Source organism: Camelus bactrianus, chromosome 30 (genome assembly GCF_048773025.1).
Source record: "Camelus bactrianus isolate YW-2024 breed Bactrian camel chromosome 30, ASM4877302v1, whole genome shotgun sequence".
In the NCBI taxonomy this organism is placed as follows: domain Eukaryota; kingdom Metazoa; phylum Chordata; class Mammalia; order Artiodactyla; family Camelidae; genus Camelus; species Camelus bactrianus.
In genome coordinates, this window is record NC_133568.1 from 22,148,711 (window position 1) to 22,161,288 (window position 12,578).

At 39.4% G+C, this 12,578-nt stretch overlaps 1 protein-coding gene across 6 annotated transcripts in view; it reads left to right on the plus strand.

Moving 5' to 3' along the window:
- CDH7 (cadherin 7) overlaps window positions 1-12,578 on the plus strand; it is a 120,260-nt gene that overhangs the window by 13,122 nt on the left and 94,560 nt on the right. The window lies entirely within an intron of this gene.

Below are 12,578 nucleotides of genomic sequence, written 5' to 3' on the forward strand. Positions count from 1 at the left end.
AAACTGATGGATTTATCCCTTAGTGAATGTTCCACTGTGAAGGACTGAGGAAGAATCCTTGCTGTTCATTCCAGGGGTCAGTGTTTCATTTGAATAAACCCTAAGTAAAGGTAAAAATTTTATTTCTGTTGGTGGGTATCTACAAAAAGCAAGGTAAGCTTTATCACATTTATTCTTATTTTCCCTTCAACGTGTCTACATTGTGCAAACACTGACGGATGCTACGTTGAAAACAAAAGGATCTGAACACATTAAAGGTTTCTAGGGATGTGGATTAGGATTTATTTTAGCCCAGTCATAGCATTTTTCTGCTCCAAGAAAGAGTGCACAGCGGTGTGTTTGTGTGTGTATGTATATTTCTTGTCATAACCATTCTGCTTTTATCAAAGCGCCATCATATAGGCTTTCCATGTGCTGTCTTTCATTCTCTCGTTTTCTTGTAAACAAAGTGAAAGCAGTAACCTAGTGCAATGTTACTGACTTAACAATCTAGCTCATAATTTCATTCTTAATGAACATTTGAGAAATCCATCAAACTTTTTCAGTGGACATTTATCAAGGTCTACAATATTCAGCTACTTCATAAAGAACCAGTAGTCATTAGGTGAAATCACGCTTTTGCACAAATGTGAAGTTTTTCCAAAGATGACCAAAATATTCCCATCAGGGTGAGGTTGATGTTTTGAAATCAACATAATTTAAAAATTTTTTAAACGCCATTATTTTAAATTTTGTAAAACTTTGCCATAACAATTCAAAATGCTTACATTGAAATAATCCCTGGAAGTCAGTTTGAAGTTATGAATGCATGTCCCTAGGTTGCTTAAATCCCAAATGCATATGAAGTTCCAGGGCAATGCTGATGTTATTTTTCTAAGAGAAATTGTGTGGCTCCTTGATCAGGTAACAAATATGCTGTGCTTCCCTTTCAATTAATCAGAGATGATCACTTAGCAGATTTTATGTGACAGAAGACGAGTTTGTGCTTATCTCCTGGAGGCCACGTATTGGGCTTTGAAAACTGCCGTTCACAGTAAAACGTTCAGGATGGAAACATTAAAAAAAAAAAACAACCAAAAACCTCTTTATTGAATAAAATACAGAAAAAGGGCAATAAAATAACTTGAAATGGAGAGAGGATTCGTAGAGAAGAGAGACAGGTGTGAGATGCCTTAAAAGAAGCAATTTATATTTGTTTGAGAAAAGGTGGCAGAGGACATGAGCAGTTTAGATCGTATTTATGGGATGATTCAGTGAGTCTTTTGGGATGGTCTGAATGGGTAGTGTTATAAGAATAACTTTTATCTCAGTGAAGTTTTGATCACTTGGGTGTAGAATCATAGAATACATACATTTTTCTTCCTTTCTTTTTTTTATAATGAGGGAGGTAATGGCTATGAGTAGAAGTTTTTACAGGACAGAGAGAGCAGAAAATTCTAGGCGAAGATGTGGAACAGTGGATAGACAGATAATCAAAGGAAGAAAGGAAGGAACCTAGTCATTACTTTTCAAGACACGTATTTAACCCATTAGGCTGGGAAGCAACACACGTCCTGATAAAATCTAGCTGTTTGGGTAATTTGGAAAATAGGAGTGATGACCTTGCCACACTTGATAGCCTGGTTTGACCCTGTAAGGGCGAAGGACACTGTGTGTCAAAGTGACGTCAGTTTTATTGCTGACTGCCACTTCCTCCTAGTTGTTTACCTTTGGTTAAGTTGCTTGATGTTACCAAATTCGAGCTTCGTCATCTGTAAAATGGGAACAACGATACCTACAGTTCAAGTCTTTTACTGAGAACAAATGAGAGCAAACTGTTTGGAACATACGTTCAATTAATCTAGACATTATTTGATTTATCTACTTCCCTACCTGTTAGTTATAAATTAACTGAGTTATAGATAATCTGTTGTGTTATGTGTCCAATGTTATATTTGTGACCTTACAGATGAAAGCAGGCATTATGTTATGTCCTAAACAGTATTTAAACTCATTGTAGTTAGTTAGAGGGGTGGTCTGTAGTGGGTGAGGTTGGAAATACAGTGTGGCTTTATATTTGGATAAGACTAGACTACGGCAGAGATAGGGTTAGTGGGTAAATGATTCCATCTTTAAATGCAAGAGCATCAAGAGAAATCATGTCTAAATTTTTTTTTTCACTTTCAAATATGGAGACAATACTCATGGCTGGTATCTAACAAGGTCAGTTAAATGATTCTACAGTAAATAAAACTTGGTCTTTCAGACATTGGGGATAAAGAGGCCACAAAATGGCTTATGGCTTTATTCTTTTGGCCGGTTTACTGGGTTTGTTTACCGTGACAGCTCAAGACTGAGGTAGAGCAGTCTGTTGGAGGGGGGTCGGGGTGCTGCTCGAAGCCTCACCGAGAGGTCCCCAGGGCACAGACATGTGGGCTGGGTTAGGCTCTGACCTGGTCATTAGCATCTCATCGTTTTCTTGGGATACAAGTTGATAAACTGCTGAGTCTTAATGTATAGACTTAAGGAAAGTGTCACTGGTCATTACTCCGATGGAGGTTTTTTTTTTTTCCTATTGAGGTGTAATGGACATATTACATGATATTAGTTTCAGGTGTACAACCTAATGATCCAGTCTTCGTATGAACTGAGAAATAATCACCACAGTAAGTCTCATTAACATCCGTCACCATACATAGTTAGAAATTTTTTTTGTTCTTGTGATGAGAATGTGTAAGATCCCCCTCTCGGCAACTTTCAAACGTGCAATGCGGTATTAACTCAAGTCATCGCGCTGTAGGGAGCACTGTGTTAGCAGGGCACCTTTCCTTAAGAGCACTTCTTAATTACCAGTCATGCCGTTTCCCTGCCCTTTGACAGGGACAGTGAAGTGGAGAGTCCTCTCTTTTCTCCCTGTGACTTTGAATCACCCCGATGTGACTCTCTGAAGTCCACGTGAAGGAGCCGTTTTCGGCGATCCTCATTGCATCACTCTGCACTTTTCTAGTCCAGTCTTTTCCTCACTTTGGCATTTCTCACTCAGCGTCCCCTGTCTGACAAAGAGTTCTGTCTACACAGCCACCCAGCCTCTGTTCTGGGTGTTAACTGTTTTTCATCTCTGCTCACCGGAATGGGCTGCCGGTCGTTTGCAGTGCTCTGGGCCATCACTTTCCCTGAAATGTGTGTTTCGTGCCTCTTCCACAGTCTGCTTCTCGAGCTGTGAACATTACTCTTACCTATTCTGCTACTCCCCTCTCTTCCCTCCTCATTCGGGGAGAATTTATGCCTATTACCCTAGTCGAAATCAAACACATAGAAATGCAGCGTGGGATTCACTCTGCCTTCAATTTGAGCTAGCTTGAAAGTGTTAGTGAGCATTTTCCATGCATGTCATTACCCCTTGGCAGTCTCTCACCAAGGGAGTCTGTCTCCTGATCACTAAAGCTCCAGTCAGGGTTCCTGAAAAGAAACCGTCATCTTGAAAATAGTTTAGGTTAAAAAACCAGGTTACAAATCAGATCCCTTAACAGAGCAAATTTATATCAAATACAGAAAAAGAAAATAATCCCCAATATTGAGGACTTAGGGAAGAGCATATCTGTCACGGTAAAATTTACATTTTCTGGATACCGGTGGGAGAAAACAGCAAACATGTCCTCTAAATATGTAGATTACCTGGAATTGGCTCTAATCTTAGAAGAAAGCAAATTGTTTTCCCTATGTGTGCACAGAAAACCCAGCTCCTTAACGTCTTTATAAGCAGAGTGCATGGTAAGGACCCTTGTTCTTATCTTCTTGCTACTTTGCTGATAGAAATGTGGAACTCCTGGTGGCTTCAAAAGGAATTTGGACATGGATCAGCTCTGTGGGATGCAAATAAGTTCAGACTTTTAGAAATATTTTTTGGCAGCTATTTTTAAAAACTTACAAAACTCTGGGAGAATTCTAAAGTAGTAGATGCATTTTCTTCATGTAAAATCAACAAACCAAAGTCTTGGTTTGTTCTTTTAAAACCATAATGAAAAAAATATAGTAGATTTTGACACGGAAATGCAGAGACCTGCCATTAATTCAGCTTAATATTGCTTATTTTTTTCTCCAAAGTTATCTTGGGTTAGAAATGAAGGTTATAATTAACTACCAGAGACTTGACAGGTGAGACTCCACAGCTAGCAGTCGGAGGAGAGGGACTTGGAGTTATAAGCCTAATTACAGTCACACTAGCTAGCCTTGACTGGCTCTTAATTTTCTGATTGTCTATGTCGATCAAAATCATTTAAAAAAAATGCTGGCTTCTGTAATGCATGCTTGTGTTTGTACACATGTTACTTGCTATCCATTTGGTGATGGAGGCAGCAAAAAATTATTTTAAAAAATTAAATTCAGCTTCTACCAGTTGTGTTTTTACACTGTGTTCACGTTGAGTTTTTAAGTACGAAGACGAGCTGTGAACTTGAAATGATGACACTGGGCCTTTTCTACAGCAGGTGCCCTGTAATTGGTTGACCAGTGTTCTGGGCCGTGCTCATTGAAACGGAGTCAGAATCCACAGCCGTCTCTGGGACTCCCCCAAGATAAATGACAGAATTAGATAAGGAGCAGGGCCGTCACTGAGTCTTTGCTGGCTTAAGCATCTATAGATGAGTAGCAGAGTGGGAGAAATTTCATCTTAATCATTTTGTTTGATTTATATTGATTATCCATCATAGTGATTATGATCGCTGGAGAGAAATGGTAGTTTGTATAAATATGCTTAACATGCTGTCCCCCAGATTCTCTCTGATGTGCTGTTGAGGCTGTCCTTCCTTCTCTTCTTTCTTCTTCAAATACTTGTTAAGTCCGCACTCCATGTTAGGTCCTGTGCGAGATAAAAGAGCTTAAAAAGAAATAAACTCTTCTTCATAAAATTCACGATCTGGTTGATCAGCCAAGCAGGTCACCAGATGGCAGGGGGAAAGCAGTAAGTTCTACAGCTAATCTACTATTTTGGAGGTGGGTACACCAGAGGAACAGATTCGTGGATCCGTGAATGAGAGCTTGCATGGGGATGCCTGGGAAACCTCTGTGATTTCATGATCCTTTTATTCAATATCCAAATCAATGCAAAGAAAAAGGAATTATCTTCTTAGAAAGTAGGGCAGAGTCTTCTCCCACTGTACTGGGGGAAGCTTTATATAGTGGAAAGATGAGTAAGTGGAAATCCTGGGTTATACTGGCAAGTTTCTCATTCTTTTGAGCAATGCTCTAAAATGTCATAAATTACAAGCTTCTCATCTGTCAGATAGAGATCAGATAGGTAAAAATTTTAAACTTTATTTTGAAATAATTTCAGACTTACAGGTGGGGTGCAAAGTACCATTGCAGAACCCAGCCTCTCCAAGTGCTCATCTCTTACATGACTACACCTGCTGTGTAAACTGGCAAGTTACCATTGGTGTAACAATCTTTACTGACCAGCAGGTCATATTTAAAATTCTCCAGTGTTACATTAATGTGGTTTTTCTGGTAGAAGCCAGCTCAGTATCGCATCCTGCACTCGTCTCGTCTCCTTAGACTTCCGTTGTCATTCTCAACTAGTAATTCGGTTGAGTCTCTCACGGTCTGGGTTAGTGTCATGTTTCTTCCTGAAGCAGACGTGTCAGGTGATGTAGTGACGGCAAGAATTCCACAGGAGGGATGAGATGCCCTTCTCCCTGCATCTCATCAGGAGGCACAGGATGTTGAGAGGACCTGTCCGTCCTCATACTGACTTTGATCACTTCATCAAGGTGGGGTCTGCCATGCTTCTCCACTGAAGAAACATATGCAAGTTTTGAATCTTGAAGGAGGTATAAGAGTATCTAAACTGTCCTTGTAGATTGGAGTAAATATGACTGCTGGTTTGAGGGCTATGTACTGAATGATTCATTAAGGTCTATTGTCCGTTTTGGGGGATGAGGGAGTAGGTTTGTCTGAAACGTGGCTCAGATTTAAAATCTAAAATGCCGTCAGGTAATATCCATGATTTTATGTCGTAATTGATCTTGTTCCTCAAAAAGCACATCAATTTAGAATGTCTCAGGGAAATTGATTTTGTTTTTTAATTCTGAGCCATGTGATAATATTGTCTCTAGGACTCCAAGAAGATGTCTACTGATCTATAGTTAAATAAGAGCTTTCCCCTTCACTGCTTGCAGAATATAAAGAGCGGTACTGTACTGAACGGTGTGCCACAGATATTTAACCCTCACAATTATAAATAAAAGCGTGTTATGAAAAATAATAGATACAGTTGGCCAAGGTAAAAGAGGAAGCTCAAGAGGGAGCAATCTGATGTCTTCCATTTTAATACATTCACAGGAGAGCTGAATTCTGAACAATGAGTAGTTCTATAGTTAGTGTCTGAGAAGATTTAGTAACGAGAGTTTCTCCTAATGACTCTTTTAGAGCCTATGACATTTCTGTTTCATAGTCAATACTGATTAATCTCCAGAAAAGCCTGGTGAGTTAGAAAGGAGGGGTTGTTCTTATACTGCAGATGACGTATCGGGTATATTTGGCAGTAACAGCGCATAGAGTCTGGGGACAGTCATTAGCACTATACTTTAGAAGAATTAGAAAGCAAATCTGGATGCTCATGTCAATTCTGGAAAGTAAATTTCTATAAAAATGTTAATAAGATGTTTTACATGTATGAAAATACTTGGTTTTTCTTCAGAGTATCAGATTTAGTTGCATTATTATCAAGCCCTTTCAGCCTATGCTTTTGAAATCTTACCTTTCAAGTGGTGTGTATCCAAGAGGACATGGGTCCATTTACAGGTCTCTCAAATTATTTCATACTGCTTCCTAAATTTTAATAAATCTTGAAACTGCATAGTGAGGATAATAGGGCATGATAATAATGGAGAGATTAAAATGGTATTTAGCCAAGACACAGAAGTATTAGAAATGAATCCTAGAACAGCAATTTCCAGAAAAAGGTGCGCAAAAGTAACTAACTAAGAATTGGGAAGGGAGATATTTAGGACTTTGACTCAATTTTGAAAAAAATCTCCATTTTAAAAAATTCTAGATTTGGGTGTATGAAGCATATGGTACACTTAGGGACTTTTAACTGATAAAAGTACACTTTCAAACACGTGGGAAGACCACTGGCTCATCCCAGGACAGGGGATAAGAAAATTAGATAAAGGACCTGTGTAGCTGGCTGGCCCTACACTGCCGTGCAGTTTCCAGTGCGCTGCTGTGGGAAGACGGAGACAGGCTCACAGGTCAGCTGAGCTGACTTCCCTACCTCCTGGCTTAACATTTCAATAGAAGAGAAGGTCTGAACACATCCCAGTGAGTATCAGCCAGAGAAAAGGAAATGGCCAGGAAGACATCCACGGTGGCCTCAACCAGCCTTAGGTCTTCTCAGATCAGCCTTAGGATCATCTTCTGTCACCACACAGATAACAGAGTGCCCAAAAGATATGGTGGGAAAAACCAAGATGGTATGGGGAGGCCGTCTACATGTCTAGTTCAGCTGGAATCCTTGTCTTCTGTAAGAGAAATGCAGAAGAGTCATTTCTCAAGATGGGGCTGTGTTAGAGGAATGGTAATTACAAGAAGCGAAACGATTGACGTCATTCCAGCAAGTTTTGTGTGTAAACAGCACACAATTATCTGATAAGAATACTTCCCTGAGCATGTTGACTTATCTTCTTAGTTAAAATGCTGACATGTTTTAAGGTATTTAACTGAAAACACACAATCAGGATTTGGACAACACATACATAATGCTCAACAGATGTGAGCTTGGAAGATTTGCAATGATGACTAGTGAAATTAGTCAAACCCTGCTCAAATTAGATTTTTTCTGATTGGTGAGTCATTTAAGGGTCCACACTGGAGCAGAATATGTGTGGGGAGTAAAAGATTACACATCCTGCACTTGGTTCTTTGAAATGAAGAAAGGAAAGTCGGCATTTTCTGTTTCATAATGTGTCTGAGAAACGCAGTTCTGGAGTGCGTACGCTCTGTCCTTTACACGGTTTGTGTAATTTACTCAGCTGAATCCTAACAGCTGAATTTGGGTGGCTAATTTTGCTTATTCAGGAGAAGCAGATACTGGTGAGCTCTAGTCATTGGGATTCAGTGTTGTTATATATAAGAAAAGTGAAGCCGTCGGTCGGTAGAGATGATTACTAAGGAAACAGGTGAGAATCATGTGACCACAGCACATGGCGAGGGCTCATTGTCATGCTAAAATCACACGTGGGCCATATAAAGGAACACAGAGCCACGTCTAAAATCAAAGTAACTTGAATTGTAGAGCAGATGACACAACCTTGGAAAAGTGCTTTTTGCAAAGACTCATGTCAGATGATGTGATAGTATTGTACACTTGGCACTGACATTAAAAATACAAGCTTCATTACAGAGGATAAGGTGTCTTTCTGGTTGATCCTTGTAACTCCTGCAGATAGACTCCTATCTGTGGCACAGCAGCTGTGTGCAGTGAGGTTGGGAGAGCAGTTGTGGAGGGTAACGGTCTGAAACAAGACTGTTTTTTCCTATTGATTAGATCATTTGTTGGAAATGTGAGTACAATTAATGATGGAAAATATACACAAATGAGTGAGATTCAGGGCTGGGGTCAGAGGAGGAGATGCATTCTGTTTCAGGTCCAGTGAAGATTTCACAGGGAAATTGATCAAAAACATAGGGAACCAATATTCAAATGATTAGTATCTTGTAATAGATATTTTTCAGTGCTGCTCTCATCACACTGTCTATGGCTTGTGACTTAGGTCAAAGTTTGAATTCTCTATAAACTCTGGGCACACTGATCAAATCAAGTTCTTCACGGTACTTTATTTTTTATTGACTTATAGTTGATTTACAATTTTGTGTTAGTTTCTAATGTACAGGATAGTGGTTCCTTTATACACATATATATTCTTTTTCATATTCTTTATTGTTATAGGTTATTACAAGACATTGAGTATAATCCCCTGTGCTAAACAACAGGACCTTGTTGTTTATCTAATTTGTATATAGTAGTCAGCACCAGCAAATCCCATACTCCTAATTTATCCCTACCTGCCCCCTTTCCCCTTTGGTAACCATAAGGTTGTTTTCTATGTCTGTGAGTCTGTTTCTGTTTTGTAAAACAGTTCATTTGTATCATTTTTTTAGATTCCACATGTGAGTGAGATCATATGATAGTTTTTCTCTGACTGACTTCACTTAGTAGGATCATCTGTAGGTCCATCTATGTTGCTGCAAATGAAATTATTTTATTTTTAACTTTCTATCCAGAGCTAGAGTGTGTAGGAGAAATCGAAGTTTTAGGGAGGAGGAGTTGAAGCTACTTCAGAGGCGTCAACAGTCATGTGGTAGCTCTTTTTAAATTTTTCTAAGCAATGACCTCTCTTGGAATTTAACAACAACAGCAACAAAAAAGTATTTTATGTAATTTTGGTCATGAGATACACATTGTCACATAAATGATTTGTTTTCCAAATCATGTGTCCTTAATTATTGAAATTAAATATTACTATCAAATATTTTCATCAAAAAGAAAAATACTATTTTCTTATTTTAATTTCAATTCTTTTTTTTTTTTTTTAATACTAGATCTGTTTGGTGCTTTAAAGTTCATTTACTCTAGTCTCTTTCTGAATTTGGGAGTTCTTTGTCCAGTACCCTGATGGGTGACCAGGCAGCCTCAGGCCTATCTGTCCGTCGCGGTGGTGTGGAAACACACATTTCACAGTCATGTAGTTGGGCCTGAGTACTCGCTGTACCGCCTACCAATGGGGTGACTTCGAGCAAATAACTCCATTTCTCATTTCATTACTTAGAATGTAGGAAGAACACTAGCCTCACAAGGCTGTTGTAAGCGTAAAAACAAAGGAAGGGTTCACGTGGAAGTGTAAAAGGGAGAGAGTGTATTTTCAAAAGTGAGTGAGCCCGGTGTGGAACAGGGTCGCGTCCACCCCCAGCATCGTGCCCAAGGTACAGGCCGGGTGGTTGTTGATGGCGTGGGAAGCTCACAGAATCGCGGGTAGTTCTCTCACTCTGATGACCTGGGCTCACAGACTTTACCATCCCTGGAATTCCTCTGATGGCCCTGGCCCTGTTTTAAGCCTGCCATAAACCCAGCCAAAGGAAATAAATAGAAATGGGGTGGGGGAAAGGAGATAGGTTATTTTGGAGCTTTCTGGAATGTTCAACACAAATTTCAGTTGGTTGTCTGAAAAGAAGCATGTGGAGGATAAAAAGAAATAGGGCCTAGACCCCACAAATAAGGGCCTTAGAGAATTAAGATGGAAGCTCTCTGCTTTGTTGTGTTCTCTCATAGGGAATTGGAAATTACGTGACAGTTTGCGTGTTCCATGACCGTTATTGGCTGTGTTAACCTAATACAGATGGTAATGAATTGGTAGATTAGGGCAGAGCATTGAGAGGAAGGTAGCCTACTTAGCTGTTAACTCCTAACTCAGATTCATAAATCAAGGAGAGCTGAGTGTGAATCTCAACCATCACCACTTACTTAGAAATAACATCATCCCTCAGTATCCACAGGGGATTGGTTCCATGGCCCTCCCTACCCCTCCAAGGGTGCCCAAATCTGAGGATGCTCAAGTCCCATTTATAAGTTGTCCTAGTTCAGTTGGCCCTCCTTATCTACAGGTTTCGAAGTTGGCTGAATCCAGGGATGTGTAATCTGGGGATACGGCGGGTCAACTGTACTCAGCTTTTGTCAACTTAAATCTCTGTAAAATGGGTTTAATGATGGGTCTCACATGATACAGTCGTTAGAACTAAATAAGATAATACATGTCAAGTGCTTTATCTTTGGTACCTAAGAAGCATTCATAAAGGGTTAGCTGTTCTTGTTAATAGTGGTACATACTTCTATTCTGCCTTTTGTCACTGCTTTCTATAATTGACCTGAGTCAGCTGTTCTCTTTTTAAAGCATATTTTCAAAGCAGCTTATAGTCTAAGGAGAAGCAAGGATAAACCCAAGCAAGACCCCTCACACTGGCACACTCTGTGCATAGACAAGCCCTTTAAATTCCCTTTCCTTGTGCGTTCATCTGTCAGGAAGGGACAGCGATGCCAGAGCTCCCTGTGCCACAGAGTTGGAGTCAGAACCTGCAGCAGATAGCACCTGTTAAAATGCTTGGAAATGTACAAAATACTAAGCCTTAAGTAAAAATTATTTTTGATGGGAAAAACAGTTACTAGTTAAATTGATAAAATCCTAGGTTGGGAACAGAATTTACAACACGTATACTATTTTTTTGGTAATTACTGATGAACAATACTTGGGCACTCTCTGGGTAATCCTTAGAGAGTAATAATTTGATAAATACCATAAAAACACTTTCAGCACTTGACTGTTTTAAATTTTACATATTCCAAGTCAAATCAGACTTAAAATTACAGAGGACAGCTTTTCAAACCACAAATTTGAACAAAGGGCAGGACACACACACACACACAGACACACACAACACAGGATTGTTTTATTCTCAAATACTTTCTAAATCTAGAAAGCTAATGACATCTTTGAGACTTTCCCAGGAGGCAAGAGATTCCAGTGTCATTAGGATTCTACTGAAGAGAAGTGATGCTTAATGGAACTAGATAAATGGAATTGTTTGTTAATCTCTCAGCTAATTTTCTTTCTTTTCTTTCTTTTTTTTTTTTTTTTAGGATTATGCCTTAGTTCAAAATTTTATTTACTCTGAAGTTTGGGTCAAACCTCTTGCTAAGGTTTGCCATCCTATACTCCATGAAGTTCTGAATTCAGAAACTGAGTTTGATTACTTCATTTTTGCTCCAAATATGGTAGCATTTAAACATCTCCAGCTTAAGAGCTGAGAATTAATCCTATGTGCATAACATTTCTTGGAGTAGTGAAATTCTGACATTTTGAGGGAGGGAAGTGTATTGGGCATCTTGATGTAATGTGAGTATTTGTAGAAACAGATATTGTGTGTGTGTGATTGGAAAGATAAATAAGGAGAAGCCAAAATATCTGGCAATTCTGGTAGCCTTACGCACAGAAGGAGGCAGAGAAAATTCATGTTGGGAATGTTGCTGGTCTTCTAGGAATTGCCATCACAGAGGAGTCGGCCCAGGTGGGCAGGTGTTCTAGAGCATAAGGAAAGAAAACTGAGAGGGAAAGAGGGCCAGGGGCTGTTTTTCTTAAATGCATAAATAGATAGATGACAGGATGCTGGATTAAATCATCCAAAGGCTACATGATACAAAGGGACAGAGGTTTCCCTGAAATGCAGCTCACAGTACGAAGCAAACGAAAGGCTTCTGTCGCTACAATAAGTGTTTCTTCACGTATAAAAATAATCATGTCTGTTGACTACATCCAATGAAAGCCGCATGAGTTGGAGGGCAAATACTACACATTTGAGTATGAAAATCCTCAAGGATTCTAGGTAAAATGAATGCTAAACCCACCCCAAAGCACATAGGAGGCTAATTATATGATCCCCGGGGTGAGGCTTGCCTTTAGGCGAAAAGAAAACTCTTCAGCTTGGAGCAAATGTATCCATCCAGATCGAAGCATCTAGTTGAATGGAGAGAAGACATACTCCAGCTT